This window comes from Trachypithecus francoisi, unplaced genomic scaffold (genome assembly GCF_009764315.1).
Source record: "Trachypithecus francoisi isolate TF-2019V2 unplaced genomic scaffold, Tfra_2.0 Lachesis_group10, whole genome shotgun sequence".
Classification (NCBI taxonomy): Eukaryota; Metazoa; Chordata; class Mammalia; order Primates; family Cercopithecidae; genus Trachypithecus; species Trachypithecus francoisi.
The window spans coordinates 86,398,829-86,420,696 of record NW_022681455.1 but is presented as its reverse complement, the minus strand read 5'-3'; the positions used below and the strand labels follow the sequence as shown (position 1 = coordinate 86,420,696).

The following is a 21,868-nucleotide window of genomic DNA, read 5'->3' as shown; positions in this document are numbered from 1 at the left end:
GATCCCTTTATTATTATGTAGTGGCCTTCTTTGTGTCTTTTGATCTTTATTGGTTTAAAAGTCTGTTTTATCAGAGCCTAGGATTGCAACCCCTGCTTTTTTTTGCTTTCCATTTGCTTGGTAGATCTTCCTCCATCCCTTTATTTTGAGCCTTTGTGCATCTTTGCATGTGAGATGGGTCTCCTGAATACAGCACAACGATGGGTCCTTAGTCTTTTTCCAATTTGCTAGTCTGTGTCTTTTAATTGGGGCACTTAGCCCAATTACATTTAAAGTTAATATTGTTATGTTTGAATTTGATCCTGTAATTATGATGTTAGCTGGTTGTTTTGCCCGTTAGTTGATGCAGTTTCTTCATAGTGTTGATGGTCTTTACCATTTGGTATGTTTTTCAGTGGTTAGTACTGATTGTTCCTTTCCATGCTTAGTGCGTCCTTCAGGAGCTCTTGTAACAAGGCAGGCTTTGTGGTGACAAAATCTCTCAGCATTTGCTTGTCTGTGAAGAATTTTATTTCTCCTTCACTTATGAAGCTTAGTTTTGCTGGATATGAGATTCTGGTTTGAAAATGCTTTTCTTTACGAATGCTGAATATTGGCCCCCACTCTTTTCTGGCTTGTAGGGTTTTTGCTGTGAGATCTGCTGTTACTCTGATGGGGTTCCCTTTGTGGGTTACCCGACCTTTCTATCTGGCTGCCTGTAACATTTTTTTCTTCGTTTCAACCTTGGTGAATCTGACAATTGTGTGTCTTGAGGTTGCTCTTCTTGAGATGTATCTTTGTGGTGTTCTCTGTATTTACTGAATTTGAATGTTGGCCTGCCTTGCTACGTTGGGGAAGTTCTCCTGGATAATATCCTGAAGAATGTTTTCTAACTTGGTTCCATTCTCCCTGTCACTTTCCAGTACCCCAATGAAACATAGATTTTGACTTTTCACATAGTCCCATATTTCTTGGAGACTTTGTTTCTTTTCACTCTTTTTTCCCTAATCTTATCTTTTCACTTTATTTCATTAATTTGATCTTCTGTCACTGATATACTTTCTTTCACTTGATTGAATCAGCTATTGAAAGTTTGTGCATGTGTCACAAAATTCTCATTCCGTGGCTTTCAGCTCCATCAGGTTATTTAAGGTCTTCTCTACACTGTATATTCTAGTTAGCCACTAGTCTAACCTTTTTTCAAGGTTTTTAGCTTCCTTGTGGTGGGTTAGAACATGATCCTTTAGCTTGGAGAAGTTTGTTATTGCCAACCTTCTGAAGCCTACTTCTGTCAACTTGTCAAACTCATTCTCTGTCCATTTTTCTTCCCTTGCTGTCAAGGAGCTGCGATTTTTTGGGGAAGAAGAGGCATTCTGTTTTTTGGAATTTTCAGTTTTTCTGCTCTGGTTTCTTCCCATGTTTGTGGTTTTATCTATGGTCTTTGATGTTGGTTACCTACAGATGGGGTTTTGATGTGGATGTCCTTTTTGTTGCTGTTGATGCTATTGCTTTGTGTTTGTTAATTTTCCTTCTAACAGTCAGACCCGTCAGCAGCAGGTGTGTTGGAGTTTGCTGGAGGTCCACTCCAGACTGTGTTTGACTGGGTATCACCAGTGGAGGCTGCAGAACAGCAAATATTGCTGCCTGATTCTTTCTCTGGAAGCTTCATTCCAGAGGGGCGTCCACCTGCTTGAGGTGTCTGTCAGCCCCTACTGGGAGGTGTTTCCCAGTCAGACTACATGGGGTCAGGGACCCACTTGAGAAGGCAGTCTGTCCATTGTTGGAGTTCGAATGCCATGCTGAGAGAACCACTGCTGTCTTCAGAACTGTCAGACAGCGGCATATAAGTCTACAGAAGCTGTCTGCTGCCTTTGTTCTACTATGCCCTGCCTCCAGAGGTGAAATCTAGAGAGGCAGTAGACCTTGCTGCGTGGTGATGTCCTCTGCCCAGTTCGTGCTTTCTGCCCTCTTTGTTTACACTGTGAGTTATTCAAGCCTCAGCAACAGCAGACACCCCTGCCCCAATCAACCTGCAGCGTCGCCGCTGGTCAATCTCATATTTCTGCACTAACAGTGAGCAAGGCTCCATGGATGTGGGATCTGCTGAGCCAGGCCCTTGGGTTATCTCCTGGTCTGCTGGTTACTAAGACTGTGGCAAAAGTGTAGTATTTGGTCAGCAGTTTACCATTTCTCCATGTACAGTCTGTCATGGCTTTCCTTGACTAGGAAAGTGAAATCCCCTGACCCCTTGTGCTTCCTGGGTGAGACGAGGCCACGCCCTGCTTCAGCTCACCCTCTGTGGGCTGCACCCACTGTCCAACCAATCCTAATGAGATGAAGCAGGTACCTCAGTTGGAAATGCAGAAATCACCCATCTTCTGCATCAGTCTCACTGGAACCTGCATACTGGGGTTGTTCCTATTTGGCCATCTTGGAAGTGACCCTGTGTCTCCGTTTTAATGTGTTTTGTATAATTTAATATTTGTAAAGTATATTCACCTTAGTCTAATGAGTGAGATGATTTGTTACATTTTTTTCAGCTGGTTCTTTTTTTTTTTTCAATGCAGAGATATTGCCAAAGCAGGACCTAGAGGATTCACATAAAAAAGTAACAGTGAGAAAACGTGAAGGCTGTGACCTTGATAATTTGTACTTAAAGAAAGACTGGCAAGGTGTGATTAATTGCAAAGGGCAGAAGAGTAGTTATAATTGCCTTCATCAATGTTTACCAACAACCCATAGCAAAACATGTCAATGCAATAAATGTGACAAAGCTTTTGAGTGGTGCTCAATTCTCAATGAAGAAAATTAATAGCAAAAAGAAACCCTATAAATGGAAAAAATGTGGCAAGGTCTGTAGGTGGTTCTCAGGCCTCATTTTAAATAAGAGAACTCATACTAGAGGGATCCCCTACAAATGTGAAAAATATTGCAGACCCTTTAAATCCTTCTCAGACCTTACTAAACAGGAGAGAATTCATACTGGACAAAATTTTTTTTAAAATGTGAAGGATGTGGCCAAGCCTGTGGTTGGTTATCAGAACTTATTAGACATAAGAGAATTCATACTGGAGAAAAACCCTACAAATGTGAAAAATGTGTCAGAGGCTTCAGAAGCTTCCCAGACCTTAGCAGACATAAGAGAATTCATACTGGAGAGAAACCCTACAAATGTGAAGAATGTGGCAGAGGCTTTAGAAGCTTCTCAGATCTTACTAGACATAAGAGAATTCATACTGGGGAGTGACCTTACAAAGGTGAAGAATGTGGCAAAGCCTTTAGTCGCTCCTCAACCCTTATTAAATACCACAAGATAATTTACAACTGGAGAGAAATGCTACAAATGTGAAGAACGTGGCAGTGCCTTTAAAAGCCTCTCAGATCTTACTCAACATAAGGGAATTCATACTAAGGAGAGACCTTACAACTGTTCAATATATGGCAAAGTCTGTAGATGCTTCTCAGAGCTTAATCAACATAAGATAATTCATTCTGGAGAGAAACCCTACAAATGTGAAGAATGTGACAGAGCCTTCATAAGCTTCTCAGGGCTTGCTAAACCTAAGAGAATTCATACTGGAGAGAGACCTTACCAATGTGAATTATGTAGCAAAGCCTTTAGCTACTCCTCAACCCTTATTCGACACAAGATAATTCATCCTGGAGTGAAACTTTACAAATGCGAAGAATGTGGCCAAGTCTGTAGGTGGTTCTCCAATCTTATTCAACATAAGATAACTTATTCTGGAGAAAAGCCCTATAAATGCAAAGAATGTGGCAGAGCCTTTAATAGCTTCTCAGACTTTACTAAACGTAAGAGAATTCGTACTTGAGGGAGACCTTACACATGTGAACAATGTGGTAAAGCCTTTATCTGCTTCTCAAACCTTGTTAAACACAGGAGAATTCACATTGCAGAGAACCCTACACATGTGAAAAGTTTGGTAGAGTCTTTAAGCTTCTCAGAACTTACTCAACATAAGAGAATTCATACTATACAGATACCTTATAAATGTGAAGAATGTTGCACAGTCTGTAGGTGTTTCTCAGGCCTTACTCTACATGAGAGAATTCATACTGGAGAGAGACCTTATAAATGTGAAGAATGTGGTATAGACTATAGGTGGTCCTCAGACCTTAGAAAACATAAGAGAAATCATACTGGAGAGAAACATTACAAATGTGAAGATTGTGGCAAAGCCTATGTGTACTCAGAACTTACTAATCACAGGAGCACTCATACTGGAAATAAGCCCTATGCATGTGAAAAATGTGGCACAGCCTTTTCCCACCCCTCAACCCTTTTTAACCACAGGAGAATTCATACTGGAGGGAGGCCTTACAAATGTGAGGGATGTTTTATACTTTAACGGTATAAAAACATCAGAAATAAGAGAGATGGAACACTTTCACTTACATTACAGATCTTATTGTACACAGAAAAATTTAAGAGGGAAAAGTTCCAGGAGTTTCACAAACTTTACTAATTTTTTAAAAGAATAACAGCTCCTGGATTTATTGATTTTTTTTAAAATATTTTTTTGTGTCTCAGTCTCTTTCAATTCAGCTGTAAATTTTGTTGTTAATATTGTCAACTGTTGTATTTGAGATTTCTTTGCTCTTCTCTACTTCTTTTACTTTTAATGTTAGTCTGTTTATGTGATCTTCCCAACTTTTTTGTTGTGAGCATTTAGCACTGTAAATTATTATCTTAACACTGCCTTGACTGTGTCCTATATATTTTTGTTTTTTGTATTATCTTTGTTATTAATTTCAGAAAACTCCTTTATTTCTGACTTAGCAATGTTATTCAATTTCCATGTAATTATATGGTTTTTAGTGAATTTCTTAGTCTTGGTTTCTAAATTGATTGTGCTGTGGTGCAAGAGATTGCTATATCAGTTATTTTCATTTGCTGAGTAGTACTTTATATCCAATTATGTGATGGATCTTACAGTGTGTATCACGTGGTGATAAAAACAGTATAGTTGTTATTGCTTTTGGTTAGAGAGTTCTGTATGTACCTGTCGGGTTCATTTAACACAGTGCTAATTTCAGGTTTTGAATATCTTTGTTAATTTTCTGTTGCAATGATCTGTCTAATATTGTTAGTGAAGTTTTAAAGTTCCCCACTACCATTGTGTAAGAGTGTGTGTCTCTTTTTTCTTTTTTTTTTTCTTTTTTTGAGGTGAAATCTTGGTCTGTCATCCTGGCTCAAGTACAATGGCACAATCTCAGCTCACTGTAACCTCTGCCCCCGGGTTTAAGTGATTCTCATGCCTCAGCCTCTCTAGTAGCTGAGACTACAGGCATTCACCACCAGGCCCAGTTAATTTTTGTATTTTTGGTAGAGATGGGGTTTCACCATTTTGGCCAGAATGGTTTTGACCTTTTGACCTCATGATCCACCTGCCTTGACTTCCCAAAGTGCTGGAATTACAGTCATGAGCCACCGTGCCCAGCTGAGTCTTTGTCTCTTGAAAGCCTCTAAGAACTTGCGTTATAAATCTGGATACTTTTGTGTTGGGTGTGTATATATGTAGCATAGTTAGCCCTTTATCATTTTGTAATGCCCTTTTTATATTTTCATAATCCTTTTTGATTTAAAGTCTGTTTTTTTCAGAAATAAAGATTGCAACCCTTACTTTTTTCTGTCTTTTTATTTGCGTGGTAGGTTTTTCTCCATTCCTTTATATTCAGCTTATGTAACATAAGTGTCTGGAAGACAATATACCAGTGGGTCTTGATCCTTTATGCAACTTGCTGTTTTGTTTTATTTGGGACAGTTAGCCCATTTATATTTAAGCTTAGTGTTGATAAGTGTGGATTTGATTGTATCATTTTGATCATCGCTGGTTATTTGGCAGACTTCATTATTGTGTAAAACTAGTGATTTTGTTTTGCAGTTGCTTTATAGTGTCAGTGGTTTGTGTATTTCAATGTGTTTTTGTAGTGGCTGGTAATGGTCTTTCTTTTTTCCTATTTAGTGCTTTCATTAGCAGTTCTCTTAAGGCCAGCCTGGTGGTAACAAATTTCCTCAGCATCTGCTTATCTTAAAAGGATCTTATCTCTTTTCTACTTTTGAAGCTTAATTTGGTCGGATATGAAATTTTGGTTAGAATTTTTTTAAAGAATGTTGAATATTGGCATCTAATCTCTTGGCAAATGGTAGGATTCCTGTTGAAAGGTTCTTTGTTAGTCTGATGAGCCTCCCATTTGAAGCTATGTGTGGGGTCCCCAGATCTGTGCTGTTTTATCCTGCTTCATTGTCAGCAAACAGGGTTGTCTGATTTTCTAAGAGGCTACTCACATCTACCGTGTACCAGAAAGCAATGGTGAATATTTGCAGATTAAAATCTCAGGGCTTGACTTTTAAAAAGTGCAGCATTGTGGTTATTGTGGATCAGCTCGGTCTGGTGTTGTCTTGCAGGGATCACAAACTCACATCTCTGCCTACAGCCCAAGAGATGATGGACACTGCATATCTCTTAGGGGAGAGGCCATTAGCTAATCACACTTCTTGATTATGAACAGAAATGAAAGTGAGACTCAGAAAGAGAAGATAAAGTGCTTCAGAACAACACCACAACTCTGATTCTCCTGGAGAGCAGCTGTCATTTTTCTGTGCACTGGAACATGAATTAAAATGAAGAAATTTATAAAACAAAAGTTAATTCAAACCACATTTTTTTTAGACTCCCTAAAGTTCAGTTTTATAAGTGATTCAACATTAACTATCTTTTTCTGTATGTTTTTCAAAGTTTTTTTGATCTTTTCAAAAATTAAAATTCCTATCTTATTTGAGAGCAATTTATTTTTGAATATTTTTATTTTATTTATTTATTTTTTGAGACAGAGTTTTGCTTTCTTGTCCAGGCTGGAGTGCAGTAGCGTGATGTTGGCTCACTGCAACCTCTGCCTTCCAGTTTCAAGTGATTCTCCTGCCTCAGTCTCCTAAGTAGTTGGGATTACAGGCACCCATGACCTCGCCTGGCTAATTTTTGTATTTTCAGTAGAGATAAAGTTTCGTGATGTTCGCCAGGCTGGTTTTGAACTGCTGACCTTGTGATCTGCCTGCCTCAGCCCCCTAAAGTGCTGGGATTACAAGCGTAAGCCACCGGGCCTGACCTATTTTTAATTCTTATTGATACATAACAATTATACATATATTCAGGGTACATGTAATATTTTGATAAGAGCATACAATGTGTGATGAAGCTTAGTAATTGGGATATTTATCAGCTCAAATATTTATTTGAAATTTTCTCTTTTAGCTATTTTGTAACATACAATGGATTATTGTTAACTATTGACTCTATTGTGTTACCAAACCCTAAATCTTATTTCTTTTAACTGTTTTTTGTTTGTTTGTTTGCTTTTGTTTTCTTTTTTTGAGACAGTTTTACTCTCTCACCCAGGCTGGAGTAGAGTAGTATGATTTTGACTCATTGCAACCTGTACCTCCTGGGTTTGAAAGATTCTCGTCTGTCAGCCTTATGAGTAGCCGGGATTACAGGCACACACTACTATGCCAGCTAATTTTTGTATTTTTAGTAAAAACAGAATTTCATGATGTTGGTGCGGCTGTTCTCAAACTCTTGGCCTCAGGTGATACACTCTTCTCGGCTTCTCAGCATCAGCCACCATGCCCAGCCAACTGTATAGTTCTTAATGCTTAATTAGTATTTTTGCTAGTAGTTGACTCAACATTTCCAGGGAATAAGAGGCAGAAATATGAAGAAACATAGATATCTTCTGTTTTTTTTTCTCCTAAATATGTTTCCCAATACATAAAGCAAAAGAAGAAGAATCTATCTCAAATACATTATAGTAAGTGAAAGAAACCAGATTGAAATATGGCAGAATGTACCTTTGCATAGAGAGAAAATGTTAATTTTACTACAAGAATGCAGTTTTTAAAAAAGAATATTCATAAAAGGCAAGTGAATAGAGACAGTAGATTCATGATGGTCTGTTGTTGAAAGTGGAAATTGTTTAAGGTTATTCTTTTATGGCTTTTATAATGATAAACATACTAGAAATATTGAGTGTGATATTATGCAAAGTTTAAAACAGTGACTTTTAAAGCTAAGCATTCCATAGGATAAGATTGCTACATTATTTTCTGAAAAACAACTTATAAAATCTGAAAACCAAATAATTTCTTTTTGAAGAAATGTAAAATAGAGTTCTTGTATTTGACTGATAGGTGTAGTTGGTATATTTAGGTCAACAAATCTGTATAACTTGCTACTTCTGTCATTAACTGTCTTTTTTTGTTTCATATGTTGGGATCTTTGTTAGGTATATATATATTTATAATTGTTATGTCTTATTCATGGGTTTACATTTCTTCAAAACATCATGTCCTCATTTGTCACTTGTAACACTTTTGTCTCAATATTTATTTTGCTGAAGTATAGTCACCCCACCTCTTTTGGTTACTATTTGTATAAAGTATCTTTAGGAATTCTTTTATTACAGCCTAAAGAGAAGGCTAATGAAAGTCTGTTGTAGATAACAAAGTTGAATTATATTTATTTTTTTAAACCATTCTGTCAATAATTGCATTGTAATTGTACAGTTTATTTCTATTTAAAGTATTTACAAAAGATGGAATTCTACCATTTTGCTACTTATTTTTCCGTCATATCTTTTTCAAATTTAGTCTATTTATTACTGACATTTTTATTCTATTGATATTTTTCAAGTCTACAGTTTTTATTCCCTTTTAAATTCCGTTTTGACTTTTTAAAGTTATTGTTTTAGTGATTAAGGATTATAATTAATCTTATGAATGTATGACCATGTATAATAAATTAATACCACTTGAAATCTGATTTCATTAAAACAGTTGGTTCCACACAGATCTATTTCTCCAACTATATGGGTTTCCAGGTTATATAATTATGCATTGCCTGAAATTAACATAGTTTTATAACTAATTCTATGCATTAGTCTACTGAATCATATATAAAAAACTTTTAAAAGATGAAATAAGTTATGAAATAAAAATATTTTCATAGTGGCATTTTTATTTTTGCATATATTTACTTTTACTGGTGTTACTTGTTCTTCTAATATGGCATTAAGTTATTTTATAGTGTGTCCTTTTATTTCAGCCAAAAAGATAGCCTTTATCATGCATTGCAGAGTGGATCTATTAGTGAGAAACTCTGTATAGATTTTTTAAAAATATAAAAATGTCTAGATATCTCATTCATCTTTGAAGGATAGTTTATGAAAAACAAAGTTCTTTGTTGGCTTTTTTTTCTTTTATCACTTTAAATATGTCATCCTGCTGTCTCATGATTTTATGGTTTCTAGCAAGAAATTAGTTCTTAATTTTACTATGAATGCTTGTATATGAAGGGTCTTTATTTTTAAGAGTCTTTTTGTCTGTAGGTTTTGAAAGTTTGTAATGTGTCTTTTGTGGAAGTCTTTGAGTGTATACAATTTTGAGCTCAGTTCTATTTTTGAATGTGTAGATTCATGAATTTTATCATGTTTAGAAATTTAACTGCCATTATTCCTTTAATTTTTTTCTTCTGATTCTTTTATGCTCTCCCTCTTCTTTTTGTATTTTCCATAATCCTTGTGATGGCAATGTAATGATTTCTCATTAGTATCTTAGAGCCTTCTAATTTTTCTTAATTCTCTTTCTCCTAGTAGGTCTAAATAGTTAAAATTGAACAGACTTAAGCTTTGCTAATCCTTTTGTTTTCCTTTGTTTTTTTAACTCATATCTGCTGTAGAGGGTTTCTGGTAAATTTTTTTCTTTCAGTGATTTTAATTTTTGACTTCAAATGTTTTTGTTTATAATTGCTATCCCTATTGATACTTCCTATTTGATGAGACATAATTTTCCCTTTTTTTTTTCTTTTTTATGGTTTACTCTATTTTTCAGCATATTTAAGTCCATTGATTTAAAGACTTTTAAATCTCTTTCAATGTCTAGGATATCTCTAGGACTGTTTCTGTTAATTTGTTATCATGTTAATGAGTGATATTTTTTTGCCTGCCTTGTGTTTTGTTGTTTTTGAAAACTGTACATTTTGATATTATAATATGGTAACTTTGAAGTCATTATTTTTAATCCTTTGGATTTTTGTTTCTCATGATTATTTATATTTGTTTAATGAGTTTTCAATGTTATCTTTGTAAATATTTTATTCTTTGTGGTGTATGGAATAAAAGTCTCTGTTTCATTATCTTATGAACTAGTAATTTGACAGAGATTTTCTCAAATGCTTCCTCACCCAAAACATCTTAATTATTGCAGCTAGCTCAGCTTACAAACCAGGAAGATTATGTTTTCGCCTTTTTTTCCCCCTGTTTGTGCAGAGTTTGTGTATTACTTTGTTCTCACACTGCTATAAAGAAATGCCTGAGACTTGGTAACTCATAAAAGAAATAGGTTTAATTGAGTCACAGTTCTGTGTGACTGGAGTGGCCTCAGGAAATTTACAATCATGGCAGAAAGTGGAGGAGAAGCAAGTACCTTCTTCACAAGGTGGCAGGAGAGAGAGTGAGAGAACAGAAAAAACTACCATTTATAAAACCAGCAGATCTCGTGAGAGTTTACTCACTGTCCTGAGAACAGCATGGGGGAACTGCACCCATAATCCAATGACTTCTTTCCCTCAACATGTGGGGATTATAGTTCAAGATGAGATTTGAGTTGGGTCACAGAGCCAAACCATATTAGGGGGTAAAGCAATCATGACTGATAACATCTTCTTAGAGCTTTTCTGAACACTGACCTTACCCGTGCCTAGTCCTGAGCAGGCATATGGGCTTCTAGATTCTCAGAAATATGTGGACAATTTTCAGAACCCTTATCCCCAGGGATTTTATTCTTCAGTCTTCCTGTTCTACATGACTCTTGTATTTTCCAACTGATATTTTTCTTCCAGGTTTGATGTGTAGTTAATTTGCCTTTGCATGTTTGTGCCAAATACTAGTTTATTGGTTATAAGTTATGGTTGTTCATTTTTAATATAGGTGTTTACTGCTATAAATTTATCTGAGCGGATTTTTGCTGTGTCTTGTATGTTTTGATATGTTACTTTATTATTTATCTGAAAATATCCAATTATTTTGACACGATGGTTATTTAGTGTGTTGTTCAATTTCCAGATATATGTAATTTTCCCAAATTTTCTGCACTGACTTCAATTTCCTTTTTTTTGAGAGAGCACCGTTTAGGCTAAGTGTGATGGCTCACACTTGTAATCCCAGCATTTTGGGAGGCCGAGGTGGGTGGATCACTTGAGTTCAGGAGTTCCAGACCAGCCTGGCTAATATAGTGAAAACCTGTTTCTACTAAAAATACAAAAAAAATTAGTTGGGCATGCTGGCGTGTACTTGTAATCCCAGCTACTCAGGAGACTGAGGCAGGAGAATCGCTTGAACCTGGGAGGTGGAGTTGTGGTGAGCCGAGATTGCACCACTGTACTCCAGCTTGGGCAATAAGAGCGAAACTCCATCTCAAAAAAATAAATAAATAAATTTTAAAAAAGAAAAAAAAGCACCCTTTGAATTATTTCAATTCTTATTTTATTACTGTTTGTTCATTGTATGGGATAGCATATGGTCTATGTGAGGATTGACCTATGTGTACTTCTAATCTTGGGTGGAACAGTATGTGTAAGACTGTCATTTCAAGTTGGTTTGCAGTGTTGTTCAAGTCTCTTTAATTGTTGATTTTCTGTCTCATTTTTCTATTATTAAAATTGGGATATTGAAGTCTCCAATCATTTTTTTCCCTCCATATACTTTTAATTTCAACAGGTTTTTGGGGAAACAGGTGTTGTTTGGTTACATGAATACGTTCCTTAGTGGTGATTTCTGAGATTTTGGTGCAGCCATCACCCAAGCAGTGTACACTGTACCCAATGTGTAGTCTTTTATCTCACCCTCCTCCCACTCTTTCCCCCAAGTCTCCAAAGTCCATTGTATTATTCTTAAGTCTTTGCATCCTCATAGCTTAGCTCCCTTTACTTCTTATTTTTGTTATCTTTATTTCTTTATTCTCTGTGTTTGCTTTTGGAAGTTTTATGTTCTTTTGCTAGGTACATAAATATGTATAGTTTTTAATGTCTTCATGTTGAATTGACACTTTTAATTATAAACTGTCTCTTTTATCTTTAGTAGTAACATTACTATTTTGTCAGATTTTGATATAGCTACTCTTACTTGCTTATAGTTCATGTTTTTATTTAATTACTTTTATTCTGTTTGTCTCTTTGATTTAAAAAGGAATGTCTTATAGACACCAGTTAGTTATATGTTGTTTTTATATCCAATCTTACAATCTCTGCCATTGGATTTGATTATTTAATTATTTCATATTTAATGAATTCTCAATAGAGTTAAATTTATAGCTCCCATTTTACTTTTTGCTTTCTGTATGTCTCATGTAGTCTTTTTAAATTTTTTTTTTTTTTTTTTTGAGGCAGAGTCTCGCTCTGTCGCCCGGACTGGAGTGCAGTGGCCAGATCTCAGCTCACTGCAAGCTCCGCCTCCCGAGTTTACGCCATTCTCCTGCCACAGCCTCCCGAGTATCTGGGACTACAGGCGCCCGCCACTTCGCCCGGCTAGTTTTTGTATTTTTAGTAGAGACGGGGTTTCACCATGTTAGCCAGGATGGTCTCGATCTCCTGACCTCGTGATCCGCCCGTCTCGGCCTCCCAAAGTGCTGGGATTACAGGCTTGAGCCACCGCGCCCGGCCTTTAAATTTTTTCTAACTTCGTTGATTTCTTTTGCATTAAGTAAATATTTTCCATGCAATATTATAATTTCTGTAATAATTTTCTATGCATTTTTTGTTTATTTTCTTATTGTTTTCTCCAAGGCTTATAATATACACCTTATCAGAATCTGACATTTTTACTCACTTAGCTTTAATGAGATACAGAAATGTAACCTTTATATGGCTCTTTTCCCCTTTATGAACTAAACTGGGTCTTCCTCAAAATTATTATGGTTAAACCTAACCACCAATATGATTGTATCTAGAGACAGGATTTTTAGGAGGGAATTAGGGTTGAATAAGTTCAAAAGGGTTGGATGGTACTAACATAGAACTGTGGTCTTTTAACAAGAGAAAGAGCATGCACTCTCTCGTTCTACCTCTCTTTTTCCTGTGAGAGAACAGTGGAAGGTGGCCATCTACAAACGTGGAAGATAGATATACTAGCACAAGTTATCTTCATTTAAAAAAAAATCTGAAATGTCATGATTACTTAAATAGCTTTGCTGTGAATAGGTCTTTGTTGATAGTTTTGTTTTTGAGCACTGGTTCAAAAAAGGAAGAAATAAAGAAACTTCAAATCAAGACGTAAAAAGGCAATCAAAATAACAAATCAAGACCTAAGAAACTACCTAAGCTGAGCAATGAGATTGTGGGGATGGCACCTGATAATAGATTAAAGTGGGTTTGACATAGTAGCAGAATTATATTTGCAGACAGTGATTGAAAGTCTAGAAGTAAAGATGTTTCTGACTGAGGCCAATTGAAAGATTTGTTTCTTTGAGGATCAGATATGACACATGAGAACACACCATGCTGAACTGTAGCCTGTTTACAGGGTAAGCTGATGCCCTTTGTCAAGATCCATTGGTTTGTGAAAAGAAAAGCAATCATTTTAGCATCAGGTTCTAAATGTTGCAGTCACAATAAGGGTTAAGTTTACAGTTAGAGTTAATTTTATTACAGGTATGGCTGATAAATGGCACAAAGCAAAAAACTTGGCAGTTGCCAAAAAGTGGATGATCTAATGCTGAGTTTGTAAAATTAAACACCCCTGTGACTGAAAACAGTAGATGATGCTGAGAGATGGGAGGACAGAACACAGAAACACAGGTGGCTGGAAATTCACATCCAAGTAAGTTATACGAAAAAGGTGCATTCCCCAAAACATCAGTGCTTCTTGCAGAGGAGGTGCTCATTTTGCCTTTGATAAATGTACCAGGCCTAATATATTGCAAGTGAAAAGAAATTTACATTTTCCTTTCCCTGCCAGATGCCTTGGCTCAGGACTCTGTTTCTTGTGGTGAAAAGCATTTCTTCTAAGTTGTCCTGAAAAGGGGGACATTTTTCTTATCCCAACAGAGTAGCTTAGAGTCTAGCTGTTACCCTGAGACCATTGAGGAATTTTGAGACCATTGAGGAACATGTATGAATACTACAGGACACTCTGGAACCAATGGGGTTACATCAAGAAACCCAATATTATATTCTGTTTCTTTTAAGTAAAAATATTGTTTGACTTCTGTTTTGTTGACAAGGACTTAGACCAGACCACCCACCTGGGCAAGGTTACCATGAAAGCGAGATCAGACGTGACAAAGTTTAAAGCCCATCTGTTCCTCACCTGCTGTTTTTCAGGAGTTAAGTTTAGTTTTCCCCTTGTTGACTTCTTTCTAATAACCATTATCCCTAGGCTATCCTGCTTCTACAGGTGACATGACAATTATTGGCCTAAAGGGAGATGAGCTCCTGGCATCATTTCCTTGTAGCATATTGTGGTCCTCAACCTACCTACAAAGATTCAACTGAAAGTCTCAGCTGGGTGAGTGTCTATTATTCATCTGCATAAACAATGAGAGCTTAAGACTCAAGTGGGTGGTGGCATGATGTAGCATTTTCTCAGTGGAATGTTAGAAGAATTGCTTCTCATAATCACAGTCTAATTATCACTGAATCACTGCTAACAGCAGAACAGTTTTCAAGATAAAATACAAATTTACTCTTATGAGTACATACATGTATAGATTTGTGGAAAGACCTTTGTATTTTCATGTTGTTGTATTTGAGTTGGGATTTAATAAATTAGCTATATGACACCTTATTTTATTCATTGATGTAAAATTTTATATTTTAAAACAAATATAAGCCAATTGAGAGATTCTTTATTTAGTTTTCTTTGTTCTTTTTAGTTTGGAGAATCATTAACATGTTTATAATATTTTAGGATTGCTTAAAATTGTGTTATCTGAATATATTAGATATTTGCTGTACTTTATAATAATTATTATTAGAAATCATACAGATCCTTTTCATTGTTTTATAAAATTTTTAATAGCTTTTTTCTGATTACCACATAACTATCTAAGAATGTCACATTTTGCTATTTATTAAATCTTTACAGAGTTAAAATCTTACCTGAATGGGGACTTGCAATATTTATCATAACTTAAAATATTGTCTTAAATTAATTAAGTTTTATTACTGTGTTTTATAAACCAACCAAACTTATAAAGTTGTTTTTATATTTCTTTAGGTGAGATTGCTTAGTGATAAGAGAGTAATAATTTACAAAAATATTAAGGATATAGTATTTCCTTTTCAAACAGGGTCTTCTCGTATTGTATCCCTATCGCGTCTAAGTTCTGATTTTAGTTTTCCCTCCCTCCCTCCCTCCCTCCCTTCCTTCCTTCCTCTCTTTCTGTCTCTCTTTCTCTCTATATAGTCATCTCACTTTGTCACCCAGGCTGGAGTGCAATGGCATGGTGCTGGCTGACTACAACCTCCACCTCCATGCCTGGCTAATTCTTTTGTATTTTTAGTAGAGACTGGGTTTCACCATGTCCACCAGGCTCCTCTGGAAATTCTCACCTCAAGTGATCTGCCTGCTTCAGCCTCCCAAAGTGCTGGGATTACAGGAGTGAGGTACCATGCCTGGCTAAGTTTATAATGTAGTTAAAACATGTATTCATAAATATAACTAGTAAATGTCAAGTCAGTTGTTGAAATTAGTAAGTTAGCTATTTCTGCAGAAATAGTGTTCTTTGTGTCTGTGTTTCTTTTCTTTTTTTTTTTTTTTTTTTCTTTTCTTTTTTTTTTTTTTTTTTTTGAGACGGAGTTGCTCTGTTGCCCAGCCTGGAGTGCAGTGGGGCAATCTCGGCTCACTACAAGCTCTGCCTCCCGGGTTCACACCATTCTCCTGCCTCAGCCTCCTGAGTTGCTGGGACTACAGGCACCTGCCACTACGCCTGGCTAATTTTTTTTTATGTTTTTAGTAGATACGGGGTTTTGCTGTGTTAGCCAAGATGATCTCCTGACCTCATGATCCACCCACCTCAGCCTCCCAAAGTGCTGGGATTACAGGCATGAGCCACCACGCCCGGCCCTGTCAGTGTTTCTTTAAAATGAAAGACAGGATGAAATTAGGGTAGAATAAATACACAAAATAATGCTGATAGAGATTGTGACCCACAAGCTCAGAAGCATCTTAAAAACATAATCAATAGTAAACCTGTATGTCCTTGAACTTCAGATTATTTTAATTTGTCTTAAAATTATTCATAACAAACTCTACATTTCATGCATTCAGAAGGGAGAAAGTCGGAAGGGAGGGACCTCTACTGATCCTGATCTGTGTACCTGAGGTACAGAGGACACAGATGTCTTTCCTCCCAAACTGAATTTTAGATACAGCCTCATCTTCACATTAGAGTGATGCCCAGAGATATAATAGACCAAAAACTCACAAGCTTTAAAAAATAAAAATGCTATATTTTTATTTTGCTCACATATACTCTTCATCCTAGAGATTAAAACACACAGACACCCCCCCCCCCCCCACACACACACACACTACTTGGCAGAATTTTAGAATTTCCCCCAATTTGTAGCCCATGGCATGGCTTGTGACCAAGCCCCTCAAGTGTTTTTTTGTCTCCTGTTTCTTCAGTGACACTTTCATAGTCTTATTTTTTTGCTCAGGGACCTGAGAAGTAAGTGTCTTGAGATCATAAAAATTTATGTTAGCAAACATCCTAGCTGCATCCAACAGTAAGTTAAATTGCCAAACAAATTGAAATGTACTTAATCTATTCAGTTATTATTTTATACCTATCATAATTGGGGTTTTCTTGGCATTTCTGCATTTCACATTTTTTCATGTAATAATCTAGGTTGAAAAGTGTTTTTTTTCTACAATGCCTAGCTCTATTTTAAGGGTTTCAACTATTGCCACTAAATCATCCACCCCCATCACTTGTCACTTGCAATTCTCATAACCACTTTGTCAGTGACCAGTCATAAGTCTTAAGTGCCACTCATAGAATATGATAAAATTGGTAATGACCATGAAGCTATCAATACAATAATAAAACAAGTGCATTATTTTATTTCATTATTTAGGCTGTATGTAACTTTAATCTAAATCAGGTACAGTGTAAAATTCTGTAGATCAATTGCTATTTTAAGTATCTCTGTCAATTAGACATTATTATAAAAATAAGGAAATAGACTTTATTTAACTTTATTTTCTCCAAGATATAATATCTTTTTTTTTTTTTTCAGAGAACAGTCTCTCACTCTGTCACCCAGGTAGCCAGGTAGGAGTGCAGAGGTATGATTATAGCTAACTACAGCCACAGTTTAATGAGCTTAAGTGATTCACCTGCTTCATTCTCTTTAGGAACTAGGACTGTAGGCTTGTGTCACCACACCCAGTTAATTTAATTTTTTTTTAAAAAGTAGAGAAAGGAAGTCACTATTTTGACTCGGCTGGACTTGAACTCCTGGTTTCAAGCTATCCTTTTATTTCAGTTTCTAGAAGTGCTAGGATTGCAGCCATAAGTCACTTCGCACAGCCAAAAATAGAATATTATTCTATGCATAATAGTACTTGGGTCCTTGTGTATGGCTAATGTCTTTTAAAACTGTCTTCTTTAGACATATGATCTAAATTTGCAAATTTTATAATCACTCTTTTATTCTTAGTCCATTTAATGGTGTTATCTTCCCCATCACTGTGTGTGTGTGTGTGTGTGTGTAAACGTGCACTGTTTAGAAGATAAATCAAGTATAATAAGAATGTACTTGACCTGTCTTGTCAGTCTTTGAGATTGCTCAGGGTCTTTATTCTCAGCCCAAGCAATATCTGGTTGCCACATCTCATAGTGAGATCTCACATGTTCATCTCAATTTATATTTTTAGTATATTATTCAGGAAGCAATTTTCTTTTACATTCTGACCAAATCATATGGCCTGTATAAATTTTTTTCTATTCTGTGTCCCTCAGCCCTGTAACATGTTATTTCAAATTTTGTGATAATTTTATGGTAGATGTGGCAGATTTACCAAATAAAAATACAGAATACACACTTAAGCTTAAAATTAGAATAAACAACAGAAAACTTTTTTATATAGCTATGCAATATTTGCATATTTTTCTGTAGTATGTGTAAGCAATTCTTTGAAGATATTTGCACAAAATCATTATCCATTATTTACCTAAAATTCAAATTGAACTAAATGTTTTATACTTAATTATTTAACCCTAGTCTGTGAAAATCACTGTTCTTTCCTCTAGACTCAGGACCAATGTCCTCAACATCCTCATTAGAGAAAAAAATTGATAATTTAACAGACAAACTCTTTTGTAGTAGGTAGTAGTTATTTAAAAATGTGCAGGATGTATTAAAATATGTGACCTGGACAAAACATTGGGCAAATAAAAAATATTAGAATTCTTATCTGTTTTTTTGTTTTTTTTTTTTCTAATTTTATTATTTGTTTCTGGGACATGACTTGCAATACACACAGTGTATTTGTAAAGTGATTGTTATATATTTACTAAATAATTATTTATATATTAGTAGTTCAAGTACAACTATTGTTTTGTTGGTACTAAACTGTTGTACTTTAAATGGAGAGATTATTGTGCCTTTAATCTGACATAATATGGGAGCTTCTCGATCTAACATGAAAGCAAAACCTAAATTTGTTGAAGGCACCAGTATATAATTGGTGGCAATTGTCTGCTGTTTGGTTCTCGACGTTGACATAAATGTTTACATGTACTAGATTATGCATTGGGAGATAAAACAACAATGATTATATCAACTACAAAATTTCTAGTTTGTAAATGCATCCACATCAGTTGATATTAGAGCAGTGTTCTAACTTAGATGTGAATTTCTCAGTATAATCTAAAAATGTTGTCAAATTATCTTCATTGTCTTACATATATTACATTTATAAGTTGGTATAATTGTAAGTGACCTTGAAATCATAACTTAACATTTTTATCTTAAAGTTTGAGTAATTTATTTGCTAATTTAATGTTTGTGTGTGTGTGTGTGTGTGTGTGTTATAAAGGTAAATTATTCTAAGCCCTGGATTAACTTAATTGGATACAATAATAGTGCCTATATCCAGGGACAGTAACAAGAGAAAGCAATTGCAAAAGTATTTCATAAATTTATAAAGTGTTCTGATACAGAGATATTCTCTTTAAGATACAGCAAATTATCTTCAGTATTAAAGACCTTAGTATTTTTCAAGGGCATGAAAGGATATCTCTGTAATAACTGAAGTCTCAACAATGATCAACAAGTTATCATTTTAATGCAATTTAATTTATGTTAAAAGGCAGAGAATGGTAGTGTAGGTCATTTTAATATTGAGAGCTGGAATTTAGCAATCTTCTTTTCTTCTTTTTTTTTTTTTTTTTTTGAGACAGGTTCTAACTCTTGTCACTCAGTCTGGAGTGCAGTGGCGTGATCTCAGCTCATTGTAACCTTTGCCTTTCAGGTTCAAATGATTCTCATGCCTCAGCCTCCCGAGTAGCTGGGATTAGAGGCACATGCCACCATTCCTGGCTGATTTTTGTGTTTTTAGTAGAGATAGGGTTTTGTCATGTTGGCCAGGCTGGTCTTGAACTCTTGACCTCAAATGATCTGCCCACCTCAGCCTTCCAGAGTGCTGAGATTACAGGCATGAACCACCGTGCTGGTTGCAATTTTCTTCCATGATATAAAAGTTTACAGGCCGGGTGCTGTAGCTCATGCCTATAATCCCAGCACTTTGGGAGGCCAAGGCAGGCGGATCACCTGAGGTCAGTAGTTTGAGAACAGCCTGACCAATATGGTGAAACCCTGTCTCTACTAAAAATACAAGGCTTAGCCTGGCATGGTGGTGGGCACCTATAATCCTAGGTACATGGGAGGCTGAGGTGCAAGAATCACGTGAACCTGGGAGGTGGAGGTTGCAGTGAGCCGGAGGTTGCAGTGAGCTGAGATTGTGTCACTGCACTCCAGCCTGGGCAGCAGAGTGAGACTCTGTCTCAAAAAAAAAAAGTTTACATAAGGGTTCTCTGGGATGGAAACACAAGGTGGACAGAGCCAGGATTATTTAAATAAAATACAGTCAATAGGAGTTGTGATAAATGAAATAATGCCCCACAAAAGTACCCATGTCTTGACGCCTGGGTTGTAGGAATATATTATGGTACATGACAAAGACGAATAGAGGCTGCAGATACAATCAAGGGTGATAATCAGTTGACTCTAAAATAAGGAGATTAATTGGAATTACGAGTTTGGTGTCTACAACCATACCAACCTGAATGCATCTGATCTTATCTGAATTGAGTGTGAGCCTAAGGTAATCACAGAAGTTCTTAAATGTGAAAGAGAGGCTGAGAAAATTTATGCCGTGATGCGAGAGTCAGTCAGATTTTTTTTCAAAAAAATTAAATAATGTATACACATAAATATTCTTGGAATATATATATATTTGTACACTATATATAGTGTATAAAATAATGCTGAGACCATTTTTGAAAATATATGTACTAGAATTAATGAATAATTTTATGAGATTAAAACATGTTAGTGATGATTTTGAACATACCATAATGACATTTGTGATGTAAAGTCTTATTTTGAGATACTCAAAATATGTTTCTCTTTCTCAGTTTAGATTATTACATTTCACTTATGTTTTCATTAAAGAATACCTCTTTTTTCCAAGCTGGCATTGGAATCTCAACCATCAGCTTCCTCATTCTTCCACGTCTTCATACTTCTTTTGTAATGCAGGCCTAAGCCCACTGACCTGACCATTTATCACTTGGCTCTCAACCACATAGTGATGCTCCTTACTATGGTGTCATTGTTTTCTCCAGGTCGGTTTGAGTCACTGTATTTTCAGAATGACTTCAAGTGTAACGTATTTTTCTACCTAAACAAGATGATGAGAAGTTTCTCCATCTGCACCACCTGCCTCCTGAGTGTTCTGCAGGCCAGTGAGTGTTCTATCAGCCCCAGCAGCTCTTGGTTGGTGAGGTTTAACCATAAATCCACCGTTTTCACTTGCCATTTCTTCTTCTTTTTATGTTTTTTCTAGTTTTTTTTTCAGTAGTAATCTCATCTTGTACACTATAGCTTCTTCCAATGTGACCCTGAGCATTCTTCTGCGTCTCAGTAAATACTATTCACTTTTCCACCATGAACTCAATCATCAGAAGACTGTTTCTTACTCTGTCATTATCCAGAAATGTTTTGTTTATAGGAATAATGCTGCTTTCAAGTGCATACCTGGTGGTTCTTTTGTCCAGGCACCAGAAGAAATTCCGGTACTTTCACAGCACCCGCCTCTCCCCAAGACCTTCCCCAGAGAAAAGTGCCACTCTGACCATCTTGCTCCTAGTGAGTTTCTTTGTGGCCATCTACTGGGTTGATTTCATCGTCTCATTTACCTCAGCCTTGCTATGGTCATATGACCCTGTTGTCCTGGGTGTCCAGAGGCTTGTGGGCAATGTATATGCCACTGTCAGTCCTTCAGTGCTACTCAGATGTGATAAAAAGATAATCAGTGTGATGGAAACTGAGACAGAAAGTTACCAAGTTATTTTTATTAAAAACAGATTATTCTGTCACCACTTAATTTAAGTAGTACAGAACTTGCCACCTAATTTAACTTAAATGTATGAACTTACAGTTTAAATGTGTCTAAATACTTTTGAAATTAATGCTGTCAATTCTCTCGTTTTTAGTTTAATATATATGATAGATAATTCCCATATGTTTACAAGTGTCTGTTTTTCATTTCTTTCTGAGGTATAATAATAAAAAATCTGGTAATA

General features: G+C 35.9%; 1 long non-coding RNA gene across 2 annotated transcripts in view; it reads left to right on the top strand.

The window, feature by feature from the left end:
* LOC117087731 overlaps positions 1-21,633 on the top strand; it is a 41,306-nt gene extending 19,673 nt beyond the window's left edge. The window contains exons 2-5 of one of the 2 annotated variants that reach the window (XR_004438894.1): positions 2,547-4,326; positions 13,701-13,869; positions 14,446-14,556; positions 21,295-21,633. This is a non-coding gene — a long non-coding RNA (uncharacterized LOC117087731). Of the gene's footprint in view, positions 1-2,546; positions 4,327-13,700; positions 13,870-14,445; positions 14,557-17,294; positions 17,340-21,294 lie in introns of those variants that run through there. The other variant, XR_004438895.1, reaches the window with a different exon arrangement.
* Positions 21,634-21,868: the final 235 nt, after the last annotated feature.